At 42.5% G+C, this 14629-nt stretch overlaps 1 protein-coding gene across 2 annotated transcripts in view; it reads left to right on the top strand.

The window, feature by feature from the left end:
• Positions 1-14629, top strand: part of JAKMIP2 (janus kinase and microtubule interacting protein 2) — a 90848-nt gene that overhangs the window by 310 nt on the left and 75909 nt on the right. The window lies entirely within an intron of this gene.

The following is a 14629-nucleotide window of genomic DNA, read 5'->3' as shown; positions in this document are numbered from 1 at the left end:
TGAGGTGTGCTCTTTTCTGTATGAGCATCCTAACCATGTAACAATGACTTTCATCGGAGCCTCTGGAAAGGGTGGAGGAGGAAGGATGGGAGGGGGGTTGTGGGAGAGAGGGGAAAAGAAGATGGAGAGGGATGAAGGCTGATTAGGCGCCGTCTTAGGAAATGCGGCTCAAAGATTAATTGCAACTGCCTTCTTGCCCGTAGATTTAGCAAAGAAAGATGCTTTTGTTTGTCCTTTTCCATTGAAATGTGGGCGTCTGTCAGCTTGAAAATGCAGTTGTTATTTCTGGGATGTTTTAATCCCTCCTTGTAATTGCCCAAATATTGGGCTGGGCCTCAGCCAGCTGCAGTAAAGCCAGAAATAAGCAATGTCGGATCCTGTCAATGGCTGATCAATGGATAATGTTTACTGCTAGAGGTGTGTGTGTATCATTTGGAGGCATTGCTGAAAGGTTCAGGTCGGATGCAGTTGGTGTGTAGGTGTGTGTGTGTGTGTGTGCACGCACGCACGCATGTATGCATGCATGCATGCCACACACATCTGGGTCTCTTTGTAGGTTTCTACCTACGGCACATGTGCTTTTTTCCTTGCCAGTGATTGATTGACAATGTCTTCCACTCAGGCTGGTATGAGCTATCTATGGCCTCTTGGTTTCATTTCAGCCACTCGGGACGGATCTACCATATATCCTTCATTTGGTGTGCTATATGGCCTCTCTTGGTCACTGCCCTCATGTCCTACTTGGGGGCTTCCAATAAAGATCTGGTTGTCCACAGAAGACTGAACTAGGCAGGCCTTAGATCTGATCCAGAAGCATTGCTCTTATTACATTTTTGGGGATGACAATAAGATAAATATTTATCAAATTTTAACTGAATTGATTTTTGGAGAGTGGGGGAAGAATAGTGGCAACCCACATTGAGCAAACCTCCATTTTGATACTTCAGAACCTGAAAAACCAAATCACTATTTCTCCACAATCCCATCTCCATTCAGTCTTCCTGGATGTATGCATCATCTTGAATTATAGAAAGTAGGTTTTTGTTATGAGAATCACTGGTTTAACCCTGCAATGATTATTGTGGTCATAGTTTTTTTAATGAGTACATCTACTATTGTATACATTCAGGGCAGAACAGTCATGATATATGTTCCAGGTCAATTTATATTTTTATTCTTACAACAGTAATAAATCCACATAGCAGTGACTTAAAGAGGCAGATTCAAAGCATTACTTTACACTTCATAGATTTGATGTACTGTGTGGGCTACTATAGTTCCGGACAAAGCATGGCACCATATAAGTCAACACTGGTTGTGAACCCCCAGTTCATAGCAAGCAGTATGTGCTCTCTGTATCCATGGTAAATTGTAGGGTTTGCCGAGGTGATCACTGATCCTGAGGTTTAAAAGACACCTTGATTCATCTTTATTTGGGACAACTGCTTAAGTAAATCGAGGCTACAAGTGAGTTTTTAGAAAATGAGAAAATCACAATCCATATCACTTTTTTTTCCTCAGAAGAAATAACAATCCCATAGTCAATATGTTTGGTCTGAGTAGGAGAGGGTTCAATAAAAGAACCCAAGTTATTTGAGATGATCATTTCTTAAATCTTATGTTTCTTTTGCACCAGTGATGTGGCAAATGTGGTAGAGGACACAGAAATGACAGTTCTTGCTCACTGGGCTCACAATGAAAAGACGTTTCCAGTCAATTTACCGTACAATACATGCACACTTCTTTCTCATTCATAGCACACCGTCTCTCTAGCTCCCCTCAAGATACTGCATTCTCCCACAAATGCATTGTCCTTCTTAGGACACTTAAGAATGGGAAGTGTGGATGAAACAGACAGGGGTTTGAAAACACGCCATACTCAATGGAGAATCAGAATCTGCTGCTGATTGGCTATAGTTGATGAAAAAACCTCTTTTTATTGTCAGACTGCTTTTAACAGAATTCTGACCTGGGGAGAGGGGTTGTTACAGACCATAGGGACCCAACCATAAATCCAAAATTAAATTTAACTATACAGTACTTAGTTGAATATGCTGAACGGGAAAAGAACGTATGAACAGGGCAGGCTTGGTATTATACAAAAAAACCCAAAAAACTAGCTGATCAAATAAATTTATTTAACCTTGTCACTTCTACTTTCATTCCTTATTTATGATCTTTGGGGGTGGGAACAAAAGCTTTCTGCACTGTGGGAAGACCATTTGAGTCATAAACCCTATACATATGATCTCCCTTGAGGAATCACTAAATTTTATCACTAGTAAAGAACTAGTCTTCTCCCAGCTGCTGTGTATACTGCTACTAGGTCAGTTGTGTGTGAAATGATGCAATGCATGTAAACTAGTAACTATTGTTTGTGTCAACAAGTCATGGAAGAGCTGTGCAGCAAAGTGTGCTTTCTGCCACTGTGGATGAGCAGAATTATTTGGCAAGAGAGCCTGGTTATGTCTTTGGAGAGGCAGAAGGATGGGGTGAAAGGAACTTTGTCTCAAAACTTTTAGCAGTCAGAATATCTCTAGGCAAAGGTATGTCCCCCCCCCCCCACTTTCCTAGATCACCAGATGGAGGTGTTGATACAAAAAGGAGATGGCAGAAAATAACTGGAGGAGTGGGGACAATAGGATAGCCTTGCTGTCTTGTGCAGGTAACCATATTACCGTTCACCATATTTTTTAAAAAAAGAAAAAAGTTTTTGGATCTGTTCACTCTTGTCAACCTACCCGCTCTTTGAGATCAGTGAGGGTGTCTATGTATTGTTCTTCACAGAGGGCAGCCCTCTGTTTGAAGAGCTCTCTGAGGACTATTTGGAGGAATCCTCTATTTGGAGGGCTGTCCAGTCTGAATTCCATTCAAAGAACACCAAGAAGGAAGACCAAGGGCCTAGGAATTGCCCATCAGTGGCAGTCATATCAGACATGTGATCAGTCACAATCTATCAAGCCAGGCTTTCCCAAACTTTGGTCTCCAGCTGCTGTTAGACCACAACTCCCATCATCCCTAGCTAGCAGGACCAGTGATGGAAATTGTAACCCCCAAACATCTGGAGATGCAAGTTTAGGAAACGCTGTTTCAAACTGGTGAGATGCATTTCATTTATTTTTTAATTGCAGTAATACTTTCTAAAGTTTTCAACTGCACATTTGCACATGCAAAATTTATGCAAATCTGGCTCACCTCTTGCCTTTTTCTGGTGACATGCTAAGATCACATTAGGAGATCTTCCCTGCAGGCCTGCTGGTAAGATCAATTCGGTTGGCTGCCCCATTGCCCCAAGGTCAATGCCCCCGTACTGAAGCCCAGCAATCGGAGCACAGTCCCATAGAGATTGAGGAACATCCAAGCCAAACTCCATCAACATGGGCAGTTGAGCAGACACAACATCTCAGCTCTGCTTCCCTTTTATACTTTGCATACTGATTGCAGCATCTGGGCTTGATGAGGCAGGTGACCTTCACCTGCTCCCAGCCTACTCCAGGAATCACACACCTCCCAGAGCTAGTGAGCCCTTGCTTGCCTCAGCCTCCTAGAGAATCACTCCTGCTGCTCCCTACGCTGCTTCAGAGCCCACCTTGTTCATGGAGACAGGTGATGGAACCTGCTGCTCTGGTTTCTATACAATGACCTCCATCCCCTCGCCATCCTCCATCACCCTGTGAGTACTTCCTTCCCCATCACCTGCTTGCCCCAGTGTGTCCCAGTCCCGGCTACACCCCTCACTGGAATCCTCTTCCTGTTATCCTTCCAGTTCATGACACTTGGAATGTCCTGGGGATGAGCCGGCGCTTGCAGCCAGCTGAGTTTGACAAGAGCACGGCACCCGAAGATGCACGTTTTTTGGTACTGCGCTCTCACATCCCGGTTTTCATCAGGGGAGTGTTGAAGAGTGTGCCATTCTGCTCTTCCAGTAGTTTTGCCTTACTGGAATGTGTCCTTGAAGGTAAACGGCGTTTCCATGCGCTCTGGCACTTGTCATGGTCCTCTGTGCACCAGTAGTGGTTTAGTCATGCTGACCACACGACCTAGAAAGCTGTCTGTGGACAAACGCCGGCTCCCTCGGCCTGAAGCGAGATGAGCGCCGCAACCCCATAGTTGTCTTTGACTGGACTTAACCGTCCAGGAGTCCTTTACCTTTACCTAATCCCTCTGGCTTGCAAGGAAAGGGAATGTTGAGGTGTGTGTGCAAAAATGTCTGACATTGCATGGTCTGTTGTGCAAAGGTTAGAATCACATCCACGTTTGCCACGGACTCCACCCACTGTTGGCATGCAGCCCCTGGAACATTGCCCACAAGAGGCTATGGCGCTCAGGCTGAAAGAGGTCCCCAACCCTGGCCTAGTAAACTGGCTTACAACCCAGCCAATGCCTAAATACAGTCTGTATGTCTCTGTTTGGTAGGAAAGGAAAACAGCAGCTGAAAGCAGCTAGGTCGTTCATTAAATGCATGAGAGACCATCTCAACAATTTAATTATTATTAAGACTGTAATCCAGCAGGGAAGAGGATGGTTTTTTTCTTTCATTGCTACAAGAGATGACTAAGCTTATGGTACTCATGTCAGGAAAATATATGTAATATTACTAACAAATTCAAGCCCAGAGCTATGGTCAAATTTATGCTTCCACAACCCATCACTTTACTGTATTTCATAGTAATGTATTCTGGATAACATTACAATTTCACAAATCGGTTTATAAATGCATATGTGGGCCTCATATTTCTACCACTGAAATTGGTATAAATGCCAAATAACTGGAACGAAATTAGTGAATCAAATTTCCCCTTACATTAAAGGTCTCTTCAGGTGTTCAGCCGCAATATGTGAGGCCAAAAGTGTGTTAAGCGTGTGGAGGAAACATGGGTTGACTTTGTTGCCAATGTCTCTGAGCACTGGACATGCCCACTCTACCCCTGACCTTTGCATGTTTAGAGCAAAGGTCTGCAAGGGGCTTGTTAGCAGGAACCCTGAAGGCTAAAAGGCTTACAAGCTCCCTTCACAACTTCACACCAAACACACACAAAGTTTGGGAGTGGAGATGGTGTGCCCAAAATGTTGGAGGCAGGACTTAAACTTGCCTGTATCTATCCCTACATGCCTTTTCTCTCAGGTGCCTGAACAGGGCTCCAAATATATTCCGTACATTTCCGTAGGAGTGTAGTTCACTGGTGATGTATCAACCACTTCCTAGCTGCATGCTTTGCTAGCATGTTAAGAAGAACCATTTTGGTACCAGTTTTTAAGTTTGTAATTTGGGCAAATGTTGATGCCTGAGTGGACCTCTTTCTCCAAACACACCTCCCACTTGGCGCCATGTTGATTTCCACCCTTTGCCTCCTGTAAAGCAGAAGATAAATAATGACTGGCAGCTCAATTAGAAGGAAGCCTCATTGAATTAAGCGGGGCTTACAAATGGCAGCCTAAGCCAATAAATGCACCCCAAGTACATCAGGGTCTTTTTTGTGGTACTTGCTATGGACACTATATCCATGGCATGTACATCTCTTGTAAAAAGTGCTCTCACCTATGTCTGACTATCAAACATAGTGATCATGGGGTGGAGAGAGATATTTTGTAAAGGAATGCTCAGAGATGCTTCCTGCCAGGTGCACACATCATCCATGGCTGCACAAATTATGACCCACCAGCCCAAAATGCCAGCCCACCAGGGACTCAGTGAGCCTCCAGTTTTTGCTGCCAAGAACTGTAGTCAGAAGGCACTGTCACAATCATGACAGGCCACATAACATGGGTGCTGGTCTGCATTTAGCTTGGTGGGTCAACTTGTGCTGGCCTGATCTAGTTGCTTTACCTGATAAGGTGGAGCTGATTGGCTATGAACATGGCTTTTAGAGCACATCCTATCTCAATACATTAAAGCTGGTAGTTAATAAAAACAGGACTAGCTACACACACACACACACACACACACCAATTCCCAGAGGCTGCTATGAATTTCACTCTCATTTCAGTGGAACAGGGAATATTGATGAGCAATCTAATGCTACTGTTGACACACATGCTGCCGTTGATGAATCACAGTGTATATAGCACTGGTGGTTGTGGAGGGAAATCTTAACAGATGTGGATAACGACCATCTATCACTTAGCATTCCACTGGTTTCTTCTTGGTACGTCACTCAGTGTTTCCTCTGCTTTATCTGCCAACCACCTCTCCCCATGTGGACAGAACTAAATCCTTCTTGTTATGCCATCATTAAACCACTTGTATGCAAATGGTGTCTGTGATTTACTTGTGGCTTGCAGAGTTCCTAGCATGAAAGTGATTATTATGGTACTGCATATACAAAACAAGCCGTTCTTCAGCAGTGACACCAACAATATGAGTGTCTACCCAAGTCACATGCAGCGCAAATGGAGGCGCTTATATCTCTACTTTGCATTCACTAGTGGACACCATGACAGCAACTATTTCTGAACGCTGCACAAAGCTCCCACTGGAGCACAACAAGCCATCTGACAACTGTCCCCTTATAGCATACAGGATCATTTACACTTCTTAGAACTTCTTGCAACTTAAGGAGAAAATACCAGATTGCATCCTTTGGCTGCAGTAAGAATTGAACCCACTCTTTATTTATTTTAAATGCATAGTGCAAATGAGACCTTGATCCCAGCAAGTGATGCCAGTGACTGAACCTGGCATCTCCTGTGGCCCTGCTGCTAAGATGTGGTTCTTGCCCTGCATTGGACATGAGCTTGAAACACTGTATAACTGTACCAGAGTTAGCTTCAGCAAGCCAGAGACAGGAAAACTGGCAAGTTGCTAAGGTGGTGGAGGGCATGATGTCACAGGAAAAAATGTCCTTTTTGAAATGTAAAGGTGTTCTGGGAAAAAGAAGGAGGAAATAGGCAGAACCATATTGGCACCTGCTGGAGGTGCCTAAAAACCAGGAGCCATGACTGACTGTTGCTTGAGGAAGCTATGAATGGGGCAATGAGACACTGTTAGGGCATAACGTCCTGCACCCGCTCCATTTACTTTGGGTGTAAATATGTGTAAAATAAACCATATTTCTTAAAGACACTGGCCTCTACTGTGCCTAGATTTTCCCAGCAGAAACACAAACCTGGGTGAGCATCTAGAACCCCCCCCCCTGGAATCTTGCTACTGCTCTGCAGAAATTGATGGTGGTGAACAACCTTCATAAATAGAGACGGGTTGGGGCGAGAGAGTGCTTCTCTGAATGTTTAATTTCTTTGAAACAAGACTATGTGGCTTACAAATGCAAGCTATAATTTTCCATGTTCCCTGTGGAGAAAGAGGGACTGTTCAGCTATTTTGTCAATTAGCACTAAAAATACCTTATCAAAAATGTGTGGGTTTTGCTTACTCTCTCTGTGGTTCTTGCCTGAGAAAATCCAACAGCAGCATTACTCTTTTCACTTAATATCCACTGTGTTGTGCTATCCAGCTTGCAAGACAGGCAGGAGGATAGGTGGTCCTGTGTCCTACTTTATGTATCCTGGCCCGTCTGGTCGCCGTCATACCTACAGTAATATTGTATTTCGATTTGAATTATTGCAGTTATTTCTAAACTTGCACCTATACACAAAAATTGGCATTTGCAAATGTTATGCTAATGTGTGTACTTCTTGATCCTCTTGTGTTTTCCTGTTTGCAGTGTGCAAGTGACCTCCCTAAGGAGCATGCAATTTTTTTTTAAAAAAAAAAAGAGGAACAAATTACTATATAAAGTTGACATTTATGTGACCGTCAGATTCTGAAGATGACACAGCACCACCGATCATCTTCACTAAAGAACAGAACTGGTATTGTAACTTTGGAAGTCTATGTGATACTGGGACTTCTTTCCTATGGGTAGAGGTGGATTTGGGGCAGTGCAACTGCTTCCACCATAATAGGCGCTGAGCCTAGGGGGTGCTACAGGGTGTTGCAACTATACCTGAAGGAGTGTCTCCACCCCCACTGTTCTGCCTGGACACTGAGGTCCAGCTCCGAGCACCTTCTGGTGGTTCCCTCACTGAGAGAAGTGAGGTTGCAGGGAACCAGGCAGAGGGCCTTCTTAGTAGTGGCGCCCACCCTGTGGAACACCCTCCCATCAGACGTCAAGGAAATAAACAACTACTTGACTTTGAGACGACATCTGAAGGCAGCCCTGTTTAGGGAAGTTTTTAATGTTTGATGTTTTATCATGTTTTTAATATTCTGTTGGGATTCGCACAGAGTGGATGGGGAGACCCAATCAGATGGGTGGGGTATAGGTAATAAACACAGTAATGAATAAATAAATAATAACAATAATAATAATTACATAGTTGAGCAAAATGGAAGGCAAGAGGCCCACTTACTTATGTTTATGCTCCACTCAGTTCAGTGGAACTTAATTTTCAGTAGACATGTCTAAGACAACCTATTTCTTTAAAGTAGACATAGTAATGTTTTTTTACATGTAAGCCTTAATTATTTTCTGCAGATTTCCTTAGGAATAATTATATGCATGGTTATAGATTTCATAAGCATTATTATACACATATTTATCTGAGATCAGCTCTTAGCTACTACTGTGATATATTGATGCAATAAACAACACAGGTTAGTTGGTAGGCATTCCAAGTCACCAGTATGCTTACAGTTTCATTTCTACCCTTCAGTTTGGGCCAGAATTTCACTAGTGGTGTGACTGCAGACGTTTTCTAGTCTGCCATAACTGATTTATTTTCTGTCTGTGTTTATTATTTTTAATTAATATTCAAGGCATTGATTGTTGTGCTGCTTTTATTGATTTGTTTACTGCATTGTGCATTGAGGAAAGTGATGAGATGGTGATGTGTCGCAGTAATTGTGGCAATAATTACCCAGAGAAATTTGTCCTGGTAGATTGCTTCTCCCCCAAACCAGCCTCCTGGTCTCTCTTTTTAAATACTGAATACCGCTAGCCAGCTCCCAGCCCCCTTACTCCCATTCTGAAATCAGCAGCTGATCTTGCATGACCGCCCAGATAAATTGTCAGACTCCTTGTGATTTCTTTATTTTATAATCTCAAAGCAAAGCCACTTTCCCTGGGAAGCTTCGTGCACTAAGTACAATTAACTGCCAGCTAAGATAGGTCTAAGAATATTAGGGTAATGGACAGAGAATGAGCTTCTTCGGAATCCATAGCTGAAAAATGTGTGTTTTCAAATCTCCTTTGTAAGTGAAGTGTTTATTTAACAGGCATTTTAGTGGTATGCCTGTGTAGAAAATAACCAATAACTGCGGAAGGCTTCTTAGTGGTGCTACTGAGCCAAGGATAATCTGTGCACACAGTACAAAGGCTGAGCTTTTGAACTACTTCATATATTTTGTAGGTCACAGACTGACCTATATGATTTCTCTTCCTTTGTTTAAGCCACTGCTGTCTGTGGTCAGTGCATTAGCCTGTAGGCTGAAAGCCCCACAACAATACAAACAAGCTTCCTTCCACTTATGGCCAGTATGATGGATACAATTCAAATAAAAAAAAAATATTGACGAAATGTTTTACCAGCAATATCATTTGGGTTTTCCTGACAAGTTCCTCTTCCTTGGGTATCTCAAAGAAGTCAGGGTGTTGGTGAGGAACCTGTAGCCATCCAGCGTCCATCACACCGAGCCAGCATGTCCAAGGGACAAGGATGGTGGAAGGTGTAATCTGGAGGGCATCACATCTGCTTTCTCTTGTATAGACAAGTACCAATAGCAGATTTGAAGGCATTCACATTTTCAGCATCATATATATAGAGAGAGATATATAAAGAGAGAGAGATAGATAATTTTTATTAAATTTTCTGTTTTACAATTTAAAGTACATTTTTATATCCTTAAGATATCAGTGACTTCCCTTCTCTTCCCATGGTTCATTTTACATATCATAAATCCCTGCATATTTAACAAAAGCTATACCATTCAATATTCCATTATTGCATCCATCCAAACTTATTTACACTGCTGAATTTTTCTTAATGCTGCCAGCTAGTGGCGTAGCGTGGGGGGTGCAGGGGGGGCCGGCCGCACCGGGCGCAACATCTGGGGGTTAGGGTTAGGGGGCGCAAATCCACAGGTTAGGGGGCGCAAATCCACGGGTTAGGGGTGCAAATTACTTGCCTTGCCCCGGGTTCTGACAACCCACTCTACGCCACTGCTGCCAGCGTTTTCGCTGTACACAGCTATTTCCCATATATTCTTGAACGTTCTCCAATCTTCTCTAAATGTATGTCTTCTTGTTCTCTTACTCTATATGTTAAGTCTGCAAGCTGCACATACTGTCAACTTAAGTTGCCATTCTTCTTTGGTTGGGACCTTGCTTGTTTTCCACACATTTTCAACATCTTAGACACATTTGGAATATTATCCTTAGCTAGATTTGCCTTACAGGCCTTGGTTAGACTTTTTAAAGGGATTCTTCAGGTAGGACTTGTTCACTTAGAACAATCAACCACTGGCCAAACTCTGCCAGGGCGTGCTGGCATAATCAGAACAGCCTAGTTGGGATCATAAAACTGTCCAAACTCCACAAAAGGAGAACACACACACACACATTCTTTTTATTGCCGTCCAAAGACCCGCAAAAACAATTCCAAAAGCAAAGTATAGCAGAATGTGGAAAATATGATTTAGTGCTACTTGTTTATCAAAGGCTCACTCTAGCCATTGCATGATAATTTCACATAGCAGATCTTATCCTGGATCAGCCTAAGCCTGTCATTTTAAATATATTTAAAATGGAGTAAACCCCATTGGATTAAGTGCGACCGAGTAAACATGCACAGGACTGCACTACATGCAGATTTTACAACACACTGTAATTTAACAGAATGATCAGTCATTCAAAATTTAATTATTATCTAATATATTCAAGTGATATAACTCCAGATTCAGAAGGGGCTGCCCATAGTTTATCCTCCCCCCTCTTGTCTTTATAGAATTAGCTGACAATCAATTTACACACAGGCAGTGCTTTTTTTCTTTAAAAAAATGTTTAGGGGTACTCTCATTTTGACTCAATAAAATCATCATTTTATAGTTCAGATTGGGGAAAATAAACACAGTAAATGGACAAAAGTACAAGGATTCACAAAATGTTTAGGGGTATGCATACCCGTTCCCCCCCCCCGAAACAAAGCACTGCTCACAGGTATGGGAGTATTGATTTGAGAAAGCATTTTCCAAAGTTGCTGCTGTTAATAATAATGATCCCTGTTGGCTTTGACTGTTTCCATTGAGCTAGAAGCTTTGAAGCTTTGTGGCGGCAGGGGGATGTTGTTCACATTTTAGAAAGGGACCCAGTGATAATGTGTGGTTTGGTAAGCAACTGGTGTTGAAATGACCAGCCTTTCATAGAGCTGTAAACATGGCAAGAAATCATGAGTTTTCAGTCAATAGACCACATCTTACATGTTACATTTATTTACGTGATGTGCCTGACAAAATTTACATACTGTTTGATTGTAGTAAAACATCTAAGCGGTTTACAAGAACTATTTAAATGACTCTTTTTTGAACCAAAAAATATTCTGAAGGCTAACGGAATATAGAGTGTGCAAAAGTTCAAGAATTCTGAGTAAGGATAGTTCAGTAGCACATTCCAGGTCTTAAAATTGGTGTAGTTACATTGTTCAACACATTATGCAATCAAAGTTGTGTGCATTAGAAGTATTCCACAGGCTTCTGCTCATAGTTACTGAACAGGTTGGCAACAAGATATAGATAAAGGATCTGTGGATTTGAGAGCCAGGTCTGGGATAAATCTTGGCCATTCTGAGCAAATACCAGCAGCATTAGCATGTGGGATTGAAACAAAAGGGAAATTGGTTTTCCTCGCTCATTAGCACAAGCTTAATGAGGTAATGTATGTATTACAGATGCTTTCCTACATCTGGGATAGATAGGAGTGCTCCCGAAATCTACAGAGAGCGGCTATGTGTGTACTTAAAAGGCAAACAAATCCTGTGTTCTCCACTTTTCACCACAGAGAATTGTGACACTGAGTCACTGAACAAGGTCACCCAGCAATCAACTGTCAGAGATGATAAGGCATTCAAGCCTATTCTGATTCTTGCTGGGTTTTCTCTCGCACTAAAAAGAGACTAAAAGGTGTTTTACATTGTCTCCAAAAAGCCGACCATCTGGACACCCAGTTTAGTGCAGGGCACTGTGATTAAAATAATAATAATACTGTAGGATTTTTTGTGATTAAAAAAAAAAATACTGTTGGAAATGTGTCCATGTCCACATTTCAAACTATGAGTAACAGGAGAGCAGAGAATGCCCTCTGTTTCTGCAACCGCTGCATTACCACATGATACTGAGTGATTTGTAAAGTGCTTTAGGATGCTCATGATTTCAAAAGAAGCTCTAATGGAAGGGGGAGTGGGTATCCCTTTCATTCTGCTTATGTGCCACTTAGATCACTTTCTTGTCATCATTGGAGACTGTAGGGGTATTCACTGGTTCACATTCAACGCATGCACAATCCGTGTACACAAACAAATGAACTGCACACTCATACTATCATTTACACGTAGTGTTCAATGATTGTACAGTCTGTGTACACAACAGTTAAGCTGTACACCAACACTTGTACATGCATAGAGACAGCTTGCACCTGTATTCAGTGTAACGTGAGACTGTGCCTTGCTTCACTGTTCATGGGGATTTCCCTCACCTTCAGCTAAGGGAAGGGAAGGAAAACAATGTTGCATTTTTGAAGTTTAAATTGTGAGACAGAGGATGTCAGGTAGAGAGTGGGAGGTTTTGAGCTAGAGGTGGCTGAACTGACTTGGAAGCAGCTTGGAGGGGTCTGCAGGAGTCCATCTTGTTTTGGGGATCCAATCCGTGTGTGTGCATGATTTTATTTGATTTGGGAAATAAAATACATGCAAATGCATTTACGCATATATCCAAATACATCTATCTATGTCAAACAACTATAAATACAAATGATATGATAAATTCCAAAATTATAAATTTATAAACTATCACATAGAAAAACTAGTATACCTATTAATGTTTGTATTGTATCTATTGTTCAGGAATTCGGTTCAAGGAACCCATTAATTTTTTTACATTTTCTCTCTCTTGTTTTCCATCTCTCAATCTTGCTGACTCTGTAAGCTTATGCACCACAGCTACCTTCCAAAATGTTGACAACCATTCTTTTACTCTTTCTTTTTGCACCAGCAGCATACGAGCTGCAACTATTCAATTCCTTATCAACTCCTCAAATTCACTCAAATTTCATAATGAAATTTGCCAAGGGGTCTAAGAAGCAGCATGTTATCGGTGAATGGGTTTTAATTACTGTTCCCTAGAATCTATTGATTAATTGATTAATCTTCTGATTGAACCAAGGTGCTGGGTTCTTTTGGCGGCTTTGCTTCCCACTTTTGCTTGTTTCCACCCTGCACTTCTTATCTATTTGTAACTCAGACAGAGAGCACAAGAATGCCATAGGTAACCTGTGGTCTCCCATTCAAAGAATACTCAGCCCTACAGCATGGCTGGAACACAGAGGAAACTGCCTAAGGATCCATCTAGCTCACAAGCCTGGCAGCAGCATTCCAGGGTTTCAGGTGGAGCTGCTGGGGGTGGAGCCTGGAACCTTCTGTGTGCAAAGGACATGCTCTACTGCTGAACTGCAGCCCTTCCTCCTCATGGCTCATGTCCTCAGGGAGGTGGGGAGCCTTTCCTACTGATGCCAGGAGCAGGATCTATTGTACCCTTGGAGAGAAACTGTGCACTGCCAAATGAGCAAACAAGGGCTCTCCTGAAAGCAGAGTACCACAGCAGCAGTTTTTAGAAGAAATTCAAGCAACCATGAAGGAGGATCTGGAAGCAGCTGGCAAGCTTGTGTTGTGGAGTGTTGCGGTAAATACTGGGCACCCATAGACTTTGTAGGAATATAGGGAGCTGCCTTGTACCAAGTCAAGCCATTGGTCTGCCTAGCTCAGGGTTCTAGCTTGGCGCAGTGATTCTCTAGGATTTCAGATGAATATTTTCCAATTATGGGTGTTGGACCTGGCACCTTCTGCAAAGCAGATGCTCTGTGGCTGAGAGCCTGCCAAGCAGTGTTAGGAATAAAGAGTCATGGGAACTAGAAAAGCATTTGGGACAGAAGTCAGTCAGCTGAAGTCTGCAGCCATGAGTGAGGAAAAACTTTTTATAGGCTCTCCCTCTCTCTCTCTCTCTCTCTCTCTCTCTCTCTCTCTCTCTGTGTGTGTGTGTGTGTGTGTGTGTTTAGTATCCCCTGTGCATCCATGCAAGTGAAAATTCAGATAGAAACGCAAAGAGGGGGAGACCTTAAATACTTACTTTATCCCACTTGAATCCCATGAAAATCTCAGTCTCTAATGTTGCCTGATTCTATGTGAGTGTGAATGGTGGGAAGGGTGTATGTTAGGAATGTGTGTCTGATTAGAGTATTAGGAGTATGTGGTGTGGTAATGCAAGAATGGCCACTTCCAGAATGTGACCCCTGAGAGAATTCCACCTCAGGCTGAAAAATTTCCCTGCTCCTGCCTTAGTGGGTAGGACCAAGCCCCTATAACTGGTGTAGTCCAGAGGTGGCTGGGGCAAAAACCCCATTGCAGAGCTCTTGCAGACATCCTTACA

This window comes from Podarcis filfolensis (assembly GCF_964270895.1).
Source record: "Podarcis filfolensis genome assembly, chromosome: 2".
Lineage (NCBI taxonomy): Eukaryota > Metazoa > Chordata > Lepidosauria > Squamata > Lacertidae > Podarcis > Podarcis filfolensis.
The sequence above is the reverse complement of the archived record's forward strand: the minus strand, read 5'-3'. Positions and strand labels throughout refer to the sequence as shown.